We start from the raw sequence: 20,983 nt of genomic DNA, 5'->3' as shown, positions 1-20,983 counted from the left end.
GCTGTGGCTTGTGCTTAGAGTACGTTTTAGGCACATCCAGTCATTATATCTTATTCCTAGAGATGCAGTTTTACAACCCTTGTATCCCTACACTCACTATGGGTGTAGTAAAATATTTCTGGCTCATACAGGCCCTTAGAGGCAGTGTCTGCCTGATGCTGGCTTTATCAGCATGTTCAATAGGTTATCCGTTCTAATGCTACTGTGCTTTAGTGCATCATGTTTGTCACTAAGGTTCAACGTGTAAATAATGTAGTGACGGAAATCAAAGTATGATGCAGGAATATACAAGTACTAGAAATCAAGTAGCAGTTCGTCAGCAATTTCAGTTAAGCACAGTGATTAAGCAGCAATTAGTTATTAATTAAATCGTACGGTTACCTGGTTTAGTGAGGGTTGTCACATTCTCCCCCCGTTAGAAAAATTTCGTCCCGAAATTTTAAGTTCTGTTTGTAGAAGCAGGGTTCTTAGGAAATAAGTGGGGGTATTTCTCTTTCATTCGGTCCTCACGCTCCCAGGTGAATTCAGGACCATGTCTAGCATTCCAACGAACTTTGACGAGCTTGACACTGCTCCGGCGGGTCTTGTTTACTTTCCAATCCGTGACCTCAACAGGTTCTTCAACGAAATGGAGCGTGTCGTCAACATGAATTTCGTCGGTGGGAATGGCAACGGTAACTTGAGTTGGACTCTTCTTCAGATTGGATACATGGAATGTATCGTGAACACCGTTCAGTTCAGCAGGTAAATCCAACTTGTAAGCTACTAACCCGATTCTCTCCAAGATCTTGAATGGTCCAATATACCTCGGGTTCAACTTTCCACGTTTCCCAAAGCGTGCCACACCCTTCCAGGGTGATACCTTCAACAAAACCATCTCACCAACCTCAAACTCTAGAGGTTTCCTGCTTCGATCCGCGTAGGCTTTCTGCCTGTCACGAGCCGCACTGATGCGGTCTCGTATCTGTGCGATCTTATCTGTGGTTTCCTGTACCACTTCAGGACCAACCAATTGTCTATCACCTGCGTCAGCCCAACAAAGCGGTGATCTGCACTTGCGCCCATATAAAGCTTCAAATGGCGCGGCACCAATACTGGTGTGGTAGCTGTTGTTGTATGAAAACTCAACCAGAGGCAAATGTTTATCCCAGCTACCGCCTAAATCCATAACACATGCTCTCAGCATGTCCTCCAATGTCTGAATCGTCCGCTCGCTTTGACCGTCGGTCTGTGGGTGAAACGCAGTGCTCAGATTCAACTTTAAGCCAAAAGCTTCCTGGAAGGATTGCCATATCCTTGACACGAACCTTCCGTCTCTATCAGAGATAATCGAGAGAGGTACTCCATGGCGTGTAACAATCTCTCTCATGTAAATTTCGGCCAGTTTGCTCGTATTATCCTTCTCTCGGATAGGTAGGAAGTGTGCTGACTTCGTTAAGCGATCCACTATTACCCAAATAGTGTCATGGCCTCTTGGCGTTCTTGGCAACTTTGTAATAAAATCCATAGAGATTTGTTCCCACTTCCACTTGGGAATCTCTGGTTGCTGCAGAAGTCCCGAAGGCTTCTGGTATTCCGCCTTAACCTTGGCGTATGTTAAACATTTGCTCACATAAACAGCAACATCGCCTTTCATCCTAGGCCACCAATAATAATCTTTAAGATCCTGGTACATCTTATCCGCTCCAGGGTGGATAGAGTACCGCGATTTGTGAGCTTCATCGAAAATAACCTTCCTTAAACCTCCAAACAAAGGAACCCAAATCCTTTTCTCAAAACACAACGTTCCTTCCCTGTTTGGTACCAATAACTTCTCCATCCTACGGAGATACTCTTCTTCAAGGTTTTTCTCCTTGAGGGCTTCCTTCTGCGCGGCACGAATGCGCAGAGGAAAGTTGGTTCGAATAACCATTTCCAAAGCCCTAACCCTTATGGGCTTGATCCTCTCTTTTCGACTTAGGGCATCGGCGACCACATTCGCCTTCCCTGGATGATACTTAATCTCGCAGTCGTAGTCATTCAACAGTTCTACCCATCGTCTTTGCCTCATGTTCAACTCCTTCTGGTTGAATATATGTTGGAGGCTCTTGTGATCTGTGAAGATTGTGCACTTCGTACCATAAAGGTAGTGTCTCCAGATCTTTAAAGCAAAAACTACTGCGCCTAGCTCCAAATCGTGTGTGGTATAGTTCTTTTCGTGTACCTTCAGTTGGCGTGACGCGTAGGCAATAACCTTTTGATGTTGCATCAACACACAACCCAATCCTTGACGCGATGCGTCGCAGTATACCACAAAATCATCTGTACCTTCCGGTAGGGCTAAGATTGGCGCGTTGCAAAGCTTATCTTTCAATATCTGAAACGCCTCTTCCTGTTTGATTCCCCAATCAAACTTCTTGTCCTTCTACGTGAGGAGCGTCAATGGTTGAGCGATCTTTGAAAAGTTCTCGATGAATCTGCGGTAATAGCCAGCCAAACCCAATAATTGCCGAATCTCGGTTGGCGTCTTTGGCGTTTCCCAATCCTTGATTGCCTCGATCTTGGTTGGATCCACATGGATTCCATCTCCATTTACCACGTGTCCAAGGAATTGCACTTCTCTTAGCCAAAACTCGCACTTAGAGAACTTGGCGTACAACTGTTCCTTCTTTAGCAGCTCCAGAATGGCTCTTAAATGCTGCTCGTGCTCAGCCTTCGTCTTTGAATAAATCAAAATATCATCGATGAACACAATCACGAACTTATCCAAGTACGGCTTACAAACTCGATTCATTAAATCCATGAATACTGCAGGTGCGTTTGTCAAACCAAATGGCATAACGAGAAACTCGTAGTGTCCATATCGAGTTCTGAAGGCTGTCTTTGGGATACTCTCCTCCTGTATCCGTAACTGATGGTATCCAGATCGAAGATCGATCTTTGAATAAAAGCTTGAACCTTGTAGTTGGTCAAACAGATCATCGATTCTTGGCAGGGGATACCTATTCTTGATCGTCAGCTTGTTCAACTCTCTGTAGTCAATACACATACGGAAACTACCGTCCTTCTTCTTGACAAACAAAACTGGAGCTCCCCAAGGCGAGAAGCTCGGTCGGATGAATCCATTGTCTAACAACTCTTGAAGTTGTGTCGACAGTTCCTGCATCTCGGACGGGGCAAGTCTATAGGGTGCCTTAGCCACAGGCGCGGCGCCTGGAACTAAGTCAATGCGAAACTCCACTTGTCTTTGAGGCGGCAAGCCAGGCAAATCTTCTGGGAAGACTTCTGGGTACTCCCTCACGACAGGGATGTCTTCGATCTTTGTCTCAGCAGCCTTCTTATCTACAATGTGTGCCAGAAAGGCAGCACATCCCTTCTGCAAACACTTTCTTGCCTTCAGGCAGCTAATAATCCTCAACGGCGTCTCACGCTTCTCTCCATGAACAATAATGGTCTCACCATCTTTACTCGGGATACGAACGACCTTCTCATGACAAACTATCTCGGCCTTGTTACTCGATAACCAATCCATCCCTACTACCACGTCGAAGCTTCCCAACTGGACTGGTAGTAGATCTAGAGCAAACTCGCGCTCTCCCAACTCGATTACGCAACCTCGAATCACCTCATTAGCTTCTACTAACTTCCCATTCGCTAATTCGATCGAGTACGGAGTATCTAACTTACTAGCGGCTAAACCAAGCATATTCTTAAATTCTAACGATACGAAGCTATAATCGGCGCCAGTATCAAATAAAACGGATGCATAGCGTTGGTTTACAGGGAACGTACCAGTGACAACATTGGGATCCTGGCGCGCTTCCCTTGCTTCTATGTTGAAAACCCTTCCGCGGGCTTGGTTCAACTCCGGGCAATTCCTCTTGTAATGCCCAATATCACCGCAGTTGAAACATCCGGGCCTCTGCCCGTTCCCACCATTGTTTCCCGCTTGGTTGTTTCTCTGATTACGATTCATGGCGCCCGCTTGGTTTGCGTTGTTGACTCGGTTTCCATCACCTCCATTGTTCCCTTGGGGGCGATTTCCATTTCCGCCTCGGTTGGTGTTTCTGTTTCCAAATCCTCTCTGGCCTCCCTGGCCCGCAGTAGCCCAACAAGTCTCCTTCAGGTGGCCAGTCTTTCCACATGCTTCACAAACCTTCAACCCACAACGGCCAGAATGATGGCGCTGGCAGCTATTACACTTGGGCTGGGCGCCCATGTATCCCTTTCCTTTCTTCCTACTACCAGCTGTATCTTGCGCTGGCGCATTTGATTCCCCTTTCTTAACCACCACCCCGGTGCCCTGCTTGAAGTTTGAAAACTTCCGCTTGTTTCCTCCAGATGACTCCACATGAGTCTCCTTCTTCTTAGGCTCCACTTCATCAAACTTGTTCAAATGAATCGCCTCCTCTGTAAGAGCCACGCTCAAATCGATGGCTTCTGTGATAGTCGCAGGTTTGGAGGAGGTCACCATGCTTATGATTTGAGGAGCTAATCCCCAAATGAAGCGTTCGATTCTTTTAAACTCAGGAGTGACCATGTAGGGTACCACATGCGACAAGTCGTGGAACCTCTGAACATACTCTGCTATCTTAGGACCTTCCATTTTCAAATGCCAGAACTCGGTCTCCAATCTCTGAATTTCAGCGCGGGAACAGTACTTCTTGCGCATGAGTTCCTTCAGTTCAGCCCAAGTCAGCGCGTAAGCAGCAGCTTCACCAAGTGTCTGTACTTGTAGATTCCACCATGATAGGGCTCCATCCAAAAATAGCCCAGAGATGTAAGTGACTTGCTGATCCAATGCGCATTTGCTCATGCGAAGAACGGATTCCGTTTTCTCAGTCCAGCGGACAAAAGCGACAGCACCTCCTGTGCCATCAAAGTTTACGGGCTTGCAGTCCAAGAACTGTTTGTAGGTGCACCCTGCACATACATTACAACGCATGATTGGCATTAGCACTCTTGCTAAGGGGATCCATTTAGGTCATGGTATGTCTTAATGACTTAGGGTTACCATGAGGTGGATTGTTGTTGTTGCCAGTGTTGCCAGAGTTGCTTCCACTCATTCCTCCTTGAGAGGCAGCATATTGAGCAATAGCAGCAGCAATGACTTGCTGTAGTTCGGCCTGAGTCGTAGGCATCTGTTGTTGTTGACGTCTTGGCGGCATCTTCTAAAGATGTGTTTACCTTGGTCAGGCCATAATAACGCGTACGTATATAGTAATAGTAGTAGCACATAACATCTCATGTTATCAATACTTTACAAATACTAATCACACAACATCCCATGTCACAAATATTATACACACAACATCCCATGTCATAAAAATATACACACAACATCCCATGTCATAAAAATGTAAATAAGCAATCAAGCGAATCAAATATGATGAGAATACTGCGATTGCCATATATATATCCACAACGTAAGTGTATCAGTACATCGCTGTGTCATACAATCATCAATCAACTAGGGGCTACATCACCCCTGTCCAAAAGCTATATCAAATCAGTGTCAAATACATCAAATACATCAAGTATGTGTCAAAAGTCAGTATCATCATGTAGTCTCCAAAATGCTATGCAACCAAAAGCAATCGCGGTCCTCTCACCAACGTCTACACAAGCAGTACTGATGAGCTCTATACAGACGGCAGTGGAGGAGGGGGAAAGTAAGTGTAAAGCAAGCGACGTAAATGGAGCCAGTCCTCCTCCATAGCTTGCTGAGTACGGATGACAAAAGCAACCTGCTGCTCTAGTGTAAAGAGACGAGCAGCATAATCTGGGGGTAATGATCGACATGGCTGAAGAGGAGAGTGTATCTGACCATGGCATGAACATGGTGGCAGCTGAGCTCTCTCGAGCTCCTGGAGAAGCTGCGTGTGTGACTCGTGCTGATGAACGAAGGACATCAAAACGTCCTCTATGGTGTGTCCCACATGAAATGAATGGTAAGGATCAGTAGGTGGCATGACTGGTGGTGTCGACCAAAGCAAAGGCTCACTGGTGGGGTCAAACGGTGCCACATGAGACGGTGAAGTAGAGTGTGGAACAGATGACATCTGGGGCATGAAGGGAATAGACATCGGTACGTGCCCAAAAGGATGGGCTGAAGAGCCCTCTCCAGGCCTCGCTGGAGGTACGAACTGAGGAACCTGAAAAGTGAAATCAACAGGTCGTGTAATAGGGATCTGAGGGGGCAAAGGTGGAACGTCCTCATCAGCAGGTATCCAACCGTGCTGTGCATGCTCATCCGATGGATCCATGTGGTCTGCAAACAGTGCGTGCTCAGGCTCAAGTGGAACGTGATCAAATGGGGGAGCAACAATAGGATCAACTGGTGCAATGTGCTCAACAGGTATATCAGCAACAAAAGGTGGAGGAACAATAGGATCGACAGCAATAACATGATCATCCTCCAGATGATCATCAACGGGCGGGTCAGCTAGAACGGGCTCAACTGGGATGCCAGCATGTACGGGGTCATGCTCGGGCATAGGATCTAGAGCAGCTGCCTGCTCAGGAGCCAAGGCAGGCTCAGGGTCATCAAAAGCCATCTCGAAATCAAAATCGGGATCAATAGGATCAACTGGATCAGCGGGATCCTCCATGGGCTGGTCCATCGGGATAAACTCAATATCATGATCCGGGTCGAATCGAGGAGGAAAAATGGGATCAGAATCCTCTATGTCGTCATGCTCAAATGCAAAGCTCGGAATAGGTGCAGCAGAGGATGCCTGGTCAGGATCCGAATCGTGTGCAAAGTGCTGTGTGCTCACCTCGTGAGAAGGTGCGGAAGCCACAGACTCAAAGGAGTCTGGGATCGGTGAATGTGCGGGTGAGTCCTCGGCAGGGGCATCAGCGATCATCAGAAGATCGCCAGCAGGAAGTAGGGCTGCGTCCGGGATCTCATCCTCTATAGGCTCATCCTCAAACAGATCGATACCGCCGTCAGCCTCGGCGTCAAGTAGTAAGTCATATGCGGGATAAACAGCTAAAGGTATAGGAGCCGGAATCGCAACTAGAGGTAGGTACTCAGCAGGGGGGCCATCCGCAGGCTCATCAGCACCCTCGGGTAGTGCGAAGGGCTGGAAATCGTCGTCGTCCGTGCTGGTGGAATCAGATGTATGCACCTCATGCTCCGAAGATGGGAGGTCATCAGATAAGATAGGTAGGGGTCCGGTGGTGTCCGAGTCACCTGTGCCTGGTGAGTCCATGTGTCTGTAACACAAACACAAGTATGAACAAATAATCAGTCATACAATCGAATAATCACATAAGCTACCAAGTAAGATATCACATAATTCTCCTAATCCCACTAGCCTCCCAGCCTCCCAGACTGCTTTTCCTAGTCCCACTAGCCAATTCTCCCAGCCTCCCAGACTGCTCTTCCTAGTCCCACTAGCCTCCCAGTCTCTCAGACTGACTCCCTAGTCCCACTAGTCAATTCTCCCAGCCTCCCAGACTGACTCCCTAGTCCCACTAGTCAATTCTCCCAGCCTCCCAGACTGACTCCCTAGTCCCATTAGACAACTACCTCGATCCATTGGATCAAGCCTCGACCTCCCAGACCGAGCCTCAGCCTCCCAGACTGAGCCTAAAAATAATAAATAAAATGCGCTCAACATTTGTTTATAAAAAGGTTTTGGATCTGGGCTTAGGTGGTATGCAGTAAAAATGTTTTCGTGAGAGCCCTAGTGATCATAGTCTAGACTCGAGAAGGAATCCTAGTTCGCTATGATCAGAGCTCTGATACCAAGCTGTCACACCCTGGCTTTGCGGAAGCGTGGTTAATTTGGTGTGACTTCTTAATACCATAGCTTAATCATAACAAAGCTATATGAATTAAAAACATGCAAGAATCATCCATTAAGTTTTAAAACCAAACATAGTATCATTGTTTTAACGGGAAACACGCCCTAACAACCATAACCTTGTTCAACAATACCAACAAAACATAAACACAGTTTACGGACTGTGACTTGTCCAGGAAAGAGTCACATTCCCTAAACCCCGGATGACCTTGGAAACTAGTGCAGCGGGAAAACGTGCCATACCGTGCCAGATCTTTAATTCCCTGAAATACATGTAAGTTGAAAAATCAACAATAATGTTGAGCGAGTTCATGTGTAAGTGAGTAAATAAACCTTTGTAGTTATCAAAATCCTGGTATGTAGCAAATAAGGAAAAAGAGATCACCAATGGTTTGCAAGGCCATTGATATGTGTGAAATGCAAGTAGGAAGGCTCAAACCTAGCAGATTTATGCGTCGGGTATAATGCGTAAGTTACGTTTTAGTAATCGTGTGGTAATAATAATTACCGTTGTAACTTATATGTTTATCGTGAAAGCGTTTGTATTATTTTGGATTCGTCAACGTTTGTAAATATTATTTTTACTATAAAAATAATATTTGTGTATTTTCACAAAATAATCATAAACAGTGTTGTGAAAAATATATTTACCAAATATATATTTGTCACGTTTAGTTTTGTGAAAATCCCACCTCCGAATATTTGTAAATAAAGTCGTGGCGAAATATATTTTGAAACATATCAAAAATAATTCTAACACTTGTAAATAATTCTAAGTGTTATATTTTTAGAAAAAATTTCGCCAGAGTTTCCCCTGTAACTGGAGGTGGCCACGCTTTCAAGCGTATCATTTTCTTTTACAAAATCATTTCAACACTTCTTTAAATCAACCAATCAATTTCCGACACATCAAACTACTCGACAAGTATGTAAATCATATAATCGCATGAACTTGTAGTTTTTTCGAAAACTATAGTGTAGATCCCGTTATATTTTGTGGATCTATGTGTAAAGTAACTAAATATTGTAAAAACCTCGTTTTTAGAATAAATCTATCTTTACATCTTCCCGTCATCTTTTACAAAAATTGTTATTTTGCCGGATCTTTCATTTCACAAGTGTTTATACACTTGTGGTTTGTAAAAATCATATTTGTTAGTGTGTTATCCGATTTTTAGGAAACATGATTTTTCTCGACACTTGGTCCTTTGAAAATACCACTTGCAGATACGTAGATCCGCTAGTTTTAAACACTATTTTGCAAGTAGAAATACTTTTACACAAGTTCATGTTTCTCGTGTGGTAGAGTTTCTGTAGGATCGTTTGCTGACCCAACCGAGTCGTTCAGAGATTTGCTCTTGCGTTTCAGATGCGGAATTATAAGAAAAGCAAGTAGAAATAGCACAATCTTCCTTCTAACTCTCTTTTGTATTGAATATAAACGTTTTACAGCTCAAACATCACACCGGCAGAGCTTCAGCGTGGAAATCAAGATCTCTCACAACTGAATCGCTCATGGACTATATATAGGAGTTCTGGACCGCTCATGTGGTCATGTGACACATGAGCGGTTCAACATTGTCCTTATAAGCGACCCAAGACTGCCACAAAAGCGGTCCATGCTCTCTATAACCATATAAGCGATCCAACACCCTAACACCTATACAGACTTCCGTTTTCTCGTATTTCGAGCCCTATGCTATACAATATGATGTAAAACTTGATCCTAGACACCTAGACGGAATCAACAGATGCAGTGCACTAACAGACTCCCCCTCAGATGTTGATGGAGTCGTCATCACACTCTGAATTTAACGCTGTATCTTCACCTCGTCAGGCTAGATCAGTCTCTGGGCTTTCTCATTCTCTCTATTTTCAGACTCCCCCTCTCGATTTACTGGTATTCTTCTGTTCTTCAGTAACATCTTCAGGATCGTTGTCTGATCTACACAAGCCTTCGGAATCAAATAACCTAGCTCTAAAAACGCTTTAATTCTCTTGATCAGATCTCTTGATTCCTGCACAATCTTAACCCAGAAATAAATTTCCTAGATTCATCACATATCAACAACCTGTGCATCAACCCATGACTCTCTCTTACCAAACTATGATGAACCACTTGAAGAAGGTTAGATTTAATGAAAACAGTTAGATTTACACAAACACTCCCCCTCAAATACTGCTCATCATGTTTAGCACACGGAATTTTGAAAATCAGTTTTCCAATATCAGTTGTCGAAAAACTTTTTGACTTTTTCAAAATTATGCTAAAACACACACAAAATCTTTTTGGATTTTTCGAAGAGAGAAAATAAAATGCAGAAATAAACTATTTACAAACAATATTTTTGTGAGTTCGTGCAAGAGGATCATATCAGTTTATGAGACAAATCAACACCACCGTTAAGCTAGATTTCATTTTAAGCTTTAAACAATTTACTTAGATTGTCAGTATGTTTGTCCTCTTAAATTCTCAACACAAATTTCAATCGATTCGAGATACGATATTAATGTTTTAGAGACTTAAACTTAATTGTGTATCACTCCACTTGAATATACTCCCGTATCCAGATCCCAAATATTCAGTCTTACAGGTGAGTATACCACAGATGATATCTGTAAAGGGTAGATGCGAAACCGTGAGAGCTCAGGTCAGAACTTCCGTTCAGCAGAGAGATGACGGCTCGACTTTTGGTGGGTCCCCTTTAGAGGATCTTTTTGCATTTCAACAGCAGCGACTATCAATTTTATTGTTTCATCAGCATGCTGAGGGCGAAGCTTATGTTTCAAAGATTTAGCAGAAAGTATTATCCGGGGACTAGGTCAGTACTTCCATACAGCAGAAGTCCCGGGATAATACCCCAGATATCACTGAGTATAAAGACCTAGTATCTCAGAATACGGGACCTTTCAAACAAGATTCCGGGGGTTACCCATATATCCAAGAATAGTTACCCACGAATTAAGCAAGTTTGATTTAGGTTTATATCTCGTTTCAATTTACTAAATGTGCGAAAATCTACTTTCACATCCGCAGTAAGATTATTTAACACTTTTTAACTTTACATTTCTTTAGCGTGCCGTGATAGTCCACTGATGTACTATCATTTCCTCTTTTTCGCGACAAAAACTCATTTTTGAATTTTATCATGTTTTTGGCTTTTTCAAATTTTCAAATGTTTTTGGATTTTCTGAAATTTCCCTACTCCCCCTAAAATGCAAACACATTTTAAAGAAAATTTGAAAACTTCTAGACTTTTGACTTACTAGAAACATAAAATGCAAAAACAAACTGTACAGAACCTTGACAACTGACACTGAATCACATCAAATCGCCATTCATTAGGCATAAACAATCTGAACTCCCCCTATCACAAATCATTTTCTCATTTAGATTTCAAAACACTTAAGTTTGTTTTAATCAAAATGATTTTTCCGGAAAATGAATTTGTGTTGATAACAACCACTTGTAGGTTTATCAATCTTAAAAACGGGGATGTGGTTCATCATCTTGTATATCTTTTGTCATGAAAAGTAAATCAAGTACAAATTAATGTCCCTGATTTACCATTTGCCTCTAAGAACCTTCTGTACCACTTGTAAATGTAAACACTTCAAAGTATCCAAGCATCTCAAAATTTAACCACAATTACCAATTGTGGGATCAAGATTACCACTTGTAGATACAATGGTTACCGCTTGTAGGAATGTGACCTCTACATTACCATTTTCAACCAAAATGCCGATTCCTGCTTCACAATTACCCATCTGGAAGCTCCGGCGTAGTCCTTCAACCTGTAAACAAAAACATTTAAACATTGAACACAAACATTCAAACTTCTCAAATACTAGAAGGATGCCGATTCATGATCCACGATATAAACTTGGGATCTCCGGCGTAGTCCTTCGACTATTCTGGGAAGCAAACTTCTCTCCAAGTCTTCTCAGACTTGAGGACTTTCAACTCTTCAGCTGTAGGGTTTATGTCGCCTTTTTAGTTGCATAAAAATCTTTCACCCCTTTAGCTTTTCCACTCAACATTTTCTCAAATATCTTCTTAACATTCCCGTTGAATGTTTTCTCAACATCAAATTCCTTTTCATCATCATAAAATTGATTTGAAATTTCAATTTTTCCAATTTCCTTCATAACCTCCTCAAACTTCAATGATGGAAGAACATCATCATTTTCTGAACTTTTCTCCATAATTTGTGGCTCTTCTGGCTTTGTGGAACCAGATTCATCGCCGTCTTTCACTTCACCTTTCTTCGCAACCCACACTTGGTTGTCATTTCCTTGTCTTTTGTAAAATGTTGTTTTTTTCTTTGAACATTCTCCAACTTCATTTTTCGAATTCTTAAAAATTTTGGATTTCTCGGCTTTTTCTTCAACTTTGTCTTTCATCTTCTGAGAAGCTCCCTGTTTAGCTTTGATATCTTTCAAACAATCCGATGCAATGTGACCATCTTCATTGCATTTCAAACAGGTTTGAGCATTTCTCGGATGAAATACTCCAGTTCCATTCTTTCTCTTTTCAACAAGAAACTCTTTGTTAGTTTGTCTCCAAAATGGTTTCTGCTGTTCATCTTCCGAGCTTCCACCTGTCACAAATTCAGATTTCTTTTTAGAATTTTTCATATTTTTATCATCTTCTGGTGGAATAAAGCCTAAACCTTTCTTTTTGTAGCTACGATTTTGGTTGGTTTTCTTAGGAAATCCATAACCAGAATTGTAACCCTTTCTTGTTTAAACGTTGTTGAACTCTAGAGGTATATTTTTTAGGTTGTTCAAAATTTTTAAAAACTTTTAACTCAGGAATATTAACCTCTATTAGTTTAAAAGTTTTGTTTATTAGATCCGTTTTAACACTAAAAATTGGAAACTCTTTGTTATAATATAATTTGTCAGAACCATTCAAAGTATAAACAACTTCGAATGCTTCATCATTCAAATCAGCTTTTGATAACAAAAACTCTTTACTATAAGACTGTTTAACCGACGAATTTTGATTGTTGACTGACGACTTTGACCCTCCAGACTCAGATTTTGACTCTGTCTCCTCATCAGTATCCAACACCTGATCGACCACCTTTTTGATTAGAACAGACTCATGATCAGTATCGGACGAGGTAAACGTCACATCAATATTTTCTGGTAAAACGTCAGTTGTGTCGGTTTTAAGCTGTATATTGACTGCTTTTGCAAGTTGTTCCTCATTTGGTTTCCTAGGTGAATACCCATCCCAAATTGGAGGCGGACACTTGTTATAGCTAACGGTCGGTTTCTTACCACAGTCTTTCTTCTTCGTTAGCTTCTCGTCTTGAAAAACTTCCAAACCTGCAACAGTTGGATAAACTCGATCAATAACATAATCAGAGGTAGAATAGCTCAACAATAACCTCCTAATCCTCTCATTTTCAATCTTTTCCTTCTCCAACTCTTGCTTCCATTTGGCACTTTCTTCAATGTAGAAATTTATAGCTTTTTGCTTCGACATTAAAGTTGCATTCATCATTGTCATCGCCTGTTCTCTTTCTGTGTTTGTCTTTTGGAGACCAGTAACTGTTTTGTTCAACACGTCGTACGATTCCTTCACATAATTGGGATTGAACAATAACTGCTCTTTCTTTTTCTCGTACTCAGCTATGATTTCATCTTTTGCTGTACACTCTTTGCAAGCTTCTAGACACTTCTCACATGGCTTGATGACTTCAACTATTTTTTCAACTTCGACTGTTTTCACAACTTCTACCACTCTCTCGACTTTGATCACCTTTTCCACTTCGATCACCTTTTCTTCTTTCACAGTTTCAGTAATCTTCTCAGCAACACTTTCAACATTCTGAAATTCACCTTTAGATTCAGATTGTTTATCATTTTCAGCTCGTTCCTCCACTAGTTTCTCCACTTTTTCTGCAAAATAGAAATGAAAACTATTAGGAGACAATTGAGATTTTGCAATATTTATATGTTTCTCTTCCTCATCATCACTGCTGCTTAGATCAGGTGATCGATCAAAATGTACAGACTTATCAGAATCACCATCTGATACATCAGAATCCGATGGTGTTTTGTCAAATACAACATCCTGTTCTTGCATAGTTTCATCTTGTACAATTTCATCTGAACTATCTGAAACATCTCCAGAGTGTTCTGAGATTCCATCAGTACTATCTGAACTATTATCCGATGACACAGATTTTTCATCTCCACTTGATACATTCTCTCCAATAGATCTCATCCAAGTAGCAAACAAATTTGGCTCTCGGACGATCTTTGCAATGAAAGCTTTAAAACCTCCCTTTTCATCTACGAACATATCCCAACTGAAACCTTCTGGTAGTTTCTCATCATCTTGATCAATAACTCGTTCTGCTGGAGCTTCAGATGATATGTAATCACTCCAGCTGAAATCCACCACACATGCTCTTTTGGAATCTTCAATTTTTCTTCCGTGAGCTGTCTGAGGTTCCTGGGATTGACCAACTTGCTGATAGATAGCTTTGCGGTAGTAGTCATCTTTCCCGAATGGATTCTGTGCTCCGCTAGCTTCTCTTCCTTTGCATTCCCGTTTGAAATGGCCCTTCTCCCTGCATCGAAAACAAGTAACTCTAGATTTATCAAAACCTAAAGTAGAAACATGTGCATCAAGAAAGTCATTTCTCCCGGTAATGGTTTTGAATTTCTCAGCCCGACGAAGAACACTAGCTAGACACCATTTTATATCCATAAGTTCCATTTCCTCAGCGTTTATTTGATCGTAATCCTCTTTGGTGAGCATAGGATTTCCGATCCGACCAGCAACAAGACCTTCATAGGATAACAGAACTGAACCCAGAAGTGCCATGTGGTCTTTAGCAGTGTCTTCAGAAAAGCTTTGACCTTCTGGAAGATTGAGAGCTATGTTGCACTGAATTATGTATCCATTTCCAGTTTTTGTACTCTGAGACTGAAAGCTTGTGTTAGTCTCTTTCGGATTCACACTCAGAAACGATGAAAACCCGCTGCTGCTCTTGTTTGAAACCTGATCAGCTTTCTCAGATGAATCACCAGCACTGAAAGCGGTTTGAATTTTCGGACTTCTTTCAGCTTCAGAAACTGGAATACTACCTTTATAGTACATTTTAACATCTTGTTGACCACTAGGATTATTCATCCTCGCGATCTTTTGCTGTTCAAGATCCTGACTCTCAATTTTCTCAATAAACTGACCAATTGTAAGTTTCTCATAAACGCCCGTGTTTTTTAGTATCATCAAATACGTTCCCCACTCTTTCTGAGGTAACGCGTCAGCCAATTTATCAACCCATTCCTCACGACCTTTTTCAACTCCCAACATTGATAACGAACGCACTAAGTGGCAGTATCTCTCAATTAGCTTTTTAGTATCCTCTCCCGGCAAACTGCTAAACAAATCAAATTCCTTTTTAAGCAATGCCTTCTTGCTTTTGATCATACTTTCACTACCCTCGAATTTCACTTTAAGAGCATCCCAAATTGACTTTGCAGTTTTGTCGTGTTGTAGCAAAATGAATATATCTTCTTTAATCGCCTGCTGTAACAAACTGATCATCATTTTCTCTGCTCTGTACATTGCACGTTCTTGTTCTGAGAATTCAGATATCTGTTTAGTGACTTGCAATTCTGTTCGAGGCAATGTGTACTTTTCCAATATGCACTCCCACGATCTGAGATGATTTGCCTGAACCCATTTTTCAAAGCGATCTTTCCACCCGTAATATTCTTCAATACTCATCAGTTTCGGGGGTTTCTGGGTGGTTCCCGTTTCGTTTTCAAGATTCATGGCTTGAGCAATCGCGGCTGGAGTAGTTGATGTAGCAAAAGCGTTGAAGAATTCAGAACTCATGTTGACTAGATTCGGATTTCAAGATAACAGACAAATAAGCGATTTAACAATGATCAGATAAGCGATCCAGAAACAATGCCACTCGAGCGATCCAGAACACAATCTATGAGCGGTCCAAAGACAGACTTTTGAGCGATTCCAAAAATTGATTTCGAGCGGTTCAAGACTTAGATTTTCAAGCGGTTCAAGATATGTCTGAATAAGCGGTTCAGACAATGAATTTTGAGCGGTTCACAAAAATTCACACAAGCGGTTCAAATTAATTCTTTCGAGCGGTTCATGAAATTCATTTCGAGTGATTCAACACAATCTTGTCCAAATGAGCGATTCAAACACCAAATTTTGAGCGAGTCAAGGTGTCGTCATAAACGCGGTCCACTTTTCGAACAAGTTTTGAATAGTTTTTAAGCTAAAATTCGTTCTAAAACTCCCAAGGGTTTGTCTCGGTACTATGATGAACAGTCTGTGAGAGTTTGAACGATTTTTGACCGTGAAATCTTCTTGAAATGAGAAAAGAAGGTGTAGAAGTAAGAAACAACACTGAAAACCGGCTATATTCTGTAGAAAACCTCCTCCGTGGCTCTGATACCACTTGTAGGATCGTTTGCTGACCCAACCGAGTCGTTCAGAGATTTGCTCTTGCGTTTCAGATGCTGAATTATAAGAAAAGCAAGTAGAAATAGCACAATCTTCCTTCTAACTCTCTTTTGTATTGAATATAAACGTTTTACAGCTCAAACATCACACCGGCAGAGCTTCGGCGTGGAAATCAAGACCTCTCACAACTGAATCGCTCATGGACTATATATAGGAGTTCTGGACCGCTCATGTGGTCATGTGACACATGAGCGGTTCAGCATTGTCCTTATAAGCGACCCAAGACTGCCACAAAAGCGGTCCATGCTCTCTATAACCATATAAGCGATCCAACACCCTAACACCTATACAGACTTCCGTTTTCTCGTATTTCGAGCCCTATGCTATACAATATGATGTAAAACTTGATCCTAGACACCTAGACGGAATCAACAGATGCAGTGCACTAACAGTTTCACCTTTTAACCCTTGTACCGATAGAAACAAGCTTATGTCAAGATCTATGATCTTAACAAAGTCGGGTTAAACGATGATCCGAGCTACCACAACGTAGATCGGGCCTAAATAATCATCACTTCCAAGTACTACAACTTTTACACAAGTATTAAGCTTTTAACCAACTATATTCATGTTTTAGTAGACTTTAAAGATTCAAAATGCAAGTTTCCGAGTTTTAACCGTTACAAATCTTATTAACCACCTTAGAATGATCCGAGTATGAGTTTTAAGTGTTATACCTCTAGCTCGGGGCTAGGGAAGAATCTATGCGAAAATGTGGTGGATAAAAGCAAGATAACGAGGTCCTTCCACTTCCGTTTGCTCCAAGGCTCCTAATGCGTGACCCGAAAGACTTGTATGTGCTTGGAATGTGGAGAGTGGAAGTCGAAAATGGATGGATGGCAAGAGGGGTGTTCGGCCGTGAGCTAGAGAGGGCAAGGGAGAGAGAGTTTTGGTGAAATGTGAAGTGTGGATCTCTTGTGTTTAAGCTAGGTACTTATAGACAAAATTGAGGTGATTAACCCTTGGATCATATGTTCTCTAGATTTTAAGCACAACCAATATAATAATCAAGTCTTGTACTCTTGTGTTCCCCTCTAGTTGGGCCGATTACATGAGGGGGGGGGGGGTCTAGTTCGATTTCAATCACATGGTTAGAGTTTAGTTATGTTAAACCAAGTTAGGTTTAGGGGTTAACTCGGTTAGTGGTGTGATGTGTTATAATGCGGGTGTTAGGGTATTCAGGGACCCTAACTGGCTTAGAAAAAGACCAATAATATCATTGTCAATATTTTTATGTTCCGGGTATAGTATAGTCCGGTTGTTCGGTTGGATAGTAATCCGTTAAAGTGCTTAAGTAAGCTTTTAAGTGTCGTAAATAATACTTTTAGTGACACAACTTATTCTACAAAGTGTCAGGAATATTTTCCTTATGTTTTGGCACTTTATTAGTTAGCCAGAAGCTAGTATGTTAATAAAAGTGTTGTGGCTTGTGCTTAGAGTACGTTTTAGGCACATCCAGTCATTATATCTTATTCCTAGAGACGCAGTTTTACAACCCTTGTATCCCTACACTCACTATGGGTGTAGTAAAATATTTCTGGCTCATACAGGCCCTTAGAGGCAGTGTCTGCCTGATGCTGGCTTTATCAGCATGTTCAATAGGTTATCCGTTCTAATGCTACTGTGCTTTAGTGCATCATGTTTGTCACTAAGGTTCAACGTGTAAATAATGTAGTGACGGAAATCAAAGTATGATGCAGGAATATACAAGTACTAGAAATGAAGTAGCAGTTCGTCAGCAATTTCAGTTAAGCAAAGCACAGTGATTAAGCAGCAATTAATTATTAATTAAATCGTACGGTTACCTGGTTTAGTGAGGGTTGTCACAAAAAATATGTCAGAAAAGATATAAAGTTGCTCAAAAGAGCTCAAAATCTTACAATTTGTTGAATCTTTTTATTTAAGACGAATTATTATGTAAGTAATTCAAAAATGTACAAGAGTTGACCGGTCAACCTAACACCAGCATGACCCATTTGCCCATTTTAGTTCATGACCAACACAAAGCACCAAGTTTTATATCATATCAAAACACAAAATATAGTCAAGTTTATATTCTCTCAGTAGCATAGCATGTTAAAAATTAATATTCAAGGTTTAGAAATTACCAAAAAAGAGCGAAAAACCGACTGAATTCGAATCGCAGCCCATTCTTGCCTAACAAACAAGAAATCTTTAGGCGGAGCTCTAACCACAGTAGCCACAGCCGCCGAAAACGAAACCTCATCCGAACGTGACGCATCCGAAGTCGACAACCGTCCCACGCCTTTCATCGCCTTAGAAGATGAACTCGTCGAAGAAGACGAACACCCGGCTGACGGGCTCCTCCACAGCTTCCATGTTCTGCTCTTGTTACCCCAGGCTAAAATCGTAAGATCGACGCCCAACCTCTTTCCAGTACGTACTTTGACACTAATGCTCCGTTAGTTCTCGCAAAGTCAACCATCATAAAATGCATTTCAGAAATCAAGTATTAGAAAAAAACATAAACGCGTGAATTTATATAATTTAGGTCAAATCATTAAACTTTTATAAACACATATGACAACTTGATAACGACAATAGCAAAAAGAAAACACTAAAATAAAAATAAAACTTACATTGGGAGTGTCTTTAATTTGAACACCCACAAAGTGCAACTTCAAACGGTAGATCCGGCCACCAAACGGTAGATCTGTGTCATCGCCACCATCTTCCACCCACAACCACCAGGTAAGGTAATCTGAAATATTACATAGATCCGATTCAAATAACATGATAACATGACATGATACAACAAGTCTAACAATCATTAAAACATATACTAAAAAAATTTACTAAAACAAACAATTTACTAAAAAAATCAATTTACTAACATGACATGATAACATGACACAGATCCGATTTTTTTACAAAAAAATTACTAAAACAAACAATTTACTAACATGACATGATAACATGACACAGATCCGATTTTTTTACATATATACATTTTTTGGATTAAAACAAACAATTTACTAAAAAAATCACTTAAAACTTATAAAAACCAGTTTTATTTAAACTGTAAAAAAACCAGTTCTTTTTAAATATGATATTTAACCAAATACAATTATAATATCATCTCTAAATCTTTGCATAAAATGAGAATTTACTGTAACAAATATGAAAATGTTGGTAAATATGATATTGTTATTATTATGATGCAAGTGATATATGAATTTATTCCGCTAAACAAACCGCAACTTAACACATACACTATGCGAAGTGCACTCGAAAGGGAGCTTCTTGTGAACGATAATAGGATGGTGAAGTTACTCGTTTGTTTACCTTTCGCCTCTTGAACTTTCTTTCTCTGCCGTCTAAATACATGAAAGACGACATTTGCCCATCAACACCATCCTCCAGAGGTAAAGATTTGATATCATCCTCAAAACCATAAGCTAAACCATGCAGCCTGAATACAAAATCACTTTTAAAAAAAAAAATTCACATAGAAGACTGCATTTACAAAAGGAAAATAGAGGCTGACCCGTTACTTGATTCGCACACGTGTTTCAACCGCTTTTTATCCATTCTTGTAAGAGGCGCTCTGGTGAAGAGCGCCTCTTCTCTCCTTGCTCGTTCTTCCACACAAACTGGTATGTTTTATATAGAAATCTGTACATGGACACAAATCAGACAAAAAAAACTTCTAATCTCAACAGAGTAACATAATCAGCATAATCATTTGATGAAGTCTATAAAAGTAAACATGCAAAAGATTTCAAGAATTTCATAATCTCAACAGAGTAACATAAACTTGAAACTGGATGGATTTGTGTGTTTACCTTCATCTGAAACATGATTCCAGAGAGATTCATGGACAGACAGTCACCTGATTCCGGCCATTCTCCAGCAAATCTGTGGATCCCTTGTTCAAATCTGTGGATCCCTTGGTGCCTTCGACATCTGAAAAGCATATAGAAACTACCGTCAAACATCATAACTTGCCAGATATATTCATTAAACGGTTTCAGTTCTTACCAAGTTGCCAGATAAAGCTTGTGATAGATCTCATGAAACCCTAGATCTGCTCATCAAACGGATCTGGTGATAGATTCAAACGGATCTGGTGATAGATCTCATGAAACCCTAGATCGCCGAGAGAGAGAGAGAGAAGAGAGAGAGAAGATCTGATGTTATTTTGTGAGATGTGTGAGGAATGAGAGAGAAAGCAATTGGTGATCCGTGTGAAGTCAAATGGACAGTCCAGACGATGATCCGTGTGAAAAAGTTAAAAAAATGGACGGTTGAAGATGATCCGTGTAAAGGGTAAATGGTTTGTGTTTTCTTGTGCCTTAAGACTTGTACACTGTGCATTAAGTGTTTTTTCAACACCTTGTTGAATTACCATCTTGTCCTTCATATATGCTTATTAAAGTAGTATAGATGACTCTATTTTTTTTGGTTTTTGTTTTTTTATGATGAAATATAGCGATTTTTTTATATATTAGAAAAAAATTTGAGTGTTTTTTTTATTTTTTAGGTATTTTTTGGTTGTGTTCACACTGGTTCTCGCGATTCTCGCGGTTCTCGCAATAAATGGTGGTTCCTAACGGATCCTTCTTATACATATATATATAGGGGACCGCTAAAATGAGAACCACCTCGAGTTGTAAGAACCGTGAGAACTACACCATACGGGGCG

The 20,983-nt window shown here is 40.8% G+C and overlaps 1 long non-coding RNA gene across 1 annotated transcript; it reads right to left on the bottom strand.

Moving 5' to 3' along the window:
- Positions 1 to 19,888: 19,888 nt before the first annotated feature.
- Positions 19,889 to 20,379, bottom strand: LOC110939058. The gene is made up of 3 exons (XR_002591929.2): positions 20,320 to 20,379; positions 20,124 to 20,244; positions 19,889 to 19,953 (listed from the first exon to the last, which is right to left on the bottom strand). It is a non-coding gene; the product is annotated as an uncharacterized LOC110939058 (long non-coding RNA).
- Between the last annotated feature and the right edge of the window lie 604 nt (positions 20,380 to 20,983).

Source organism: Helianthus annuus, chromosome 5, assembly GCF_002127325.2.
Source record: "Helianthus annuus cultivar XRQ/B chromosome 5, HanXRQr2.0-SUNRISE, whole genome shotgun sequence".
NCBI classification, from domain to species: Eukaryota; Viridiplantae; Streptophyta; class Magnoliopsida; order Asterales; family Asteraceae; genus Helianthus; species Helianthus annuus.
The sequence above is the reverse complement of the archived record's forward strand: the minus strand, read 5'-3'. Positions and strand labels throughout refer to the sequence as shown.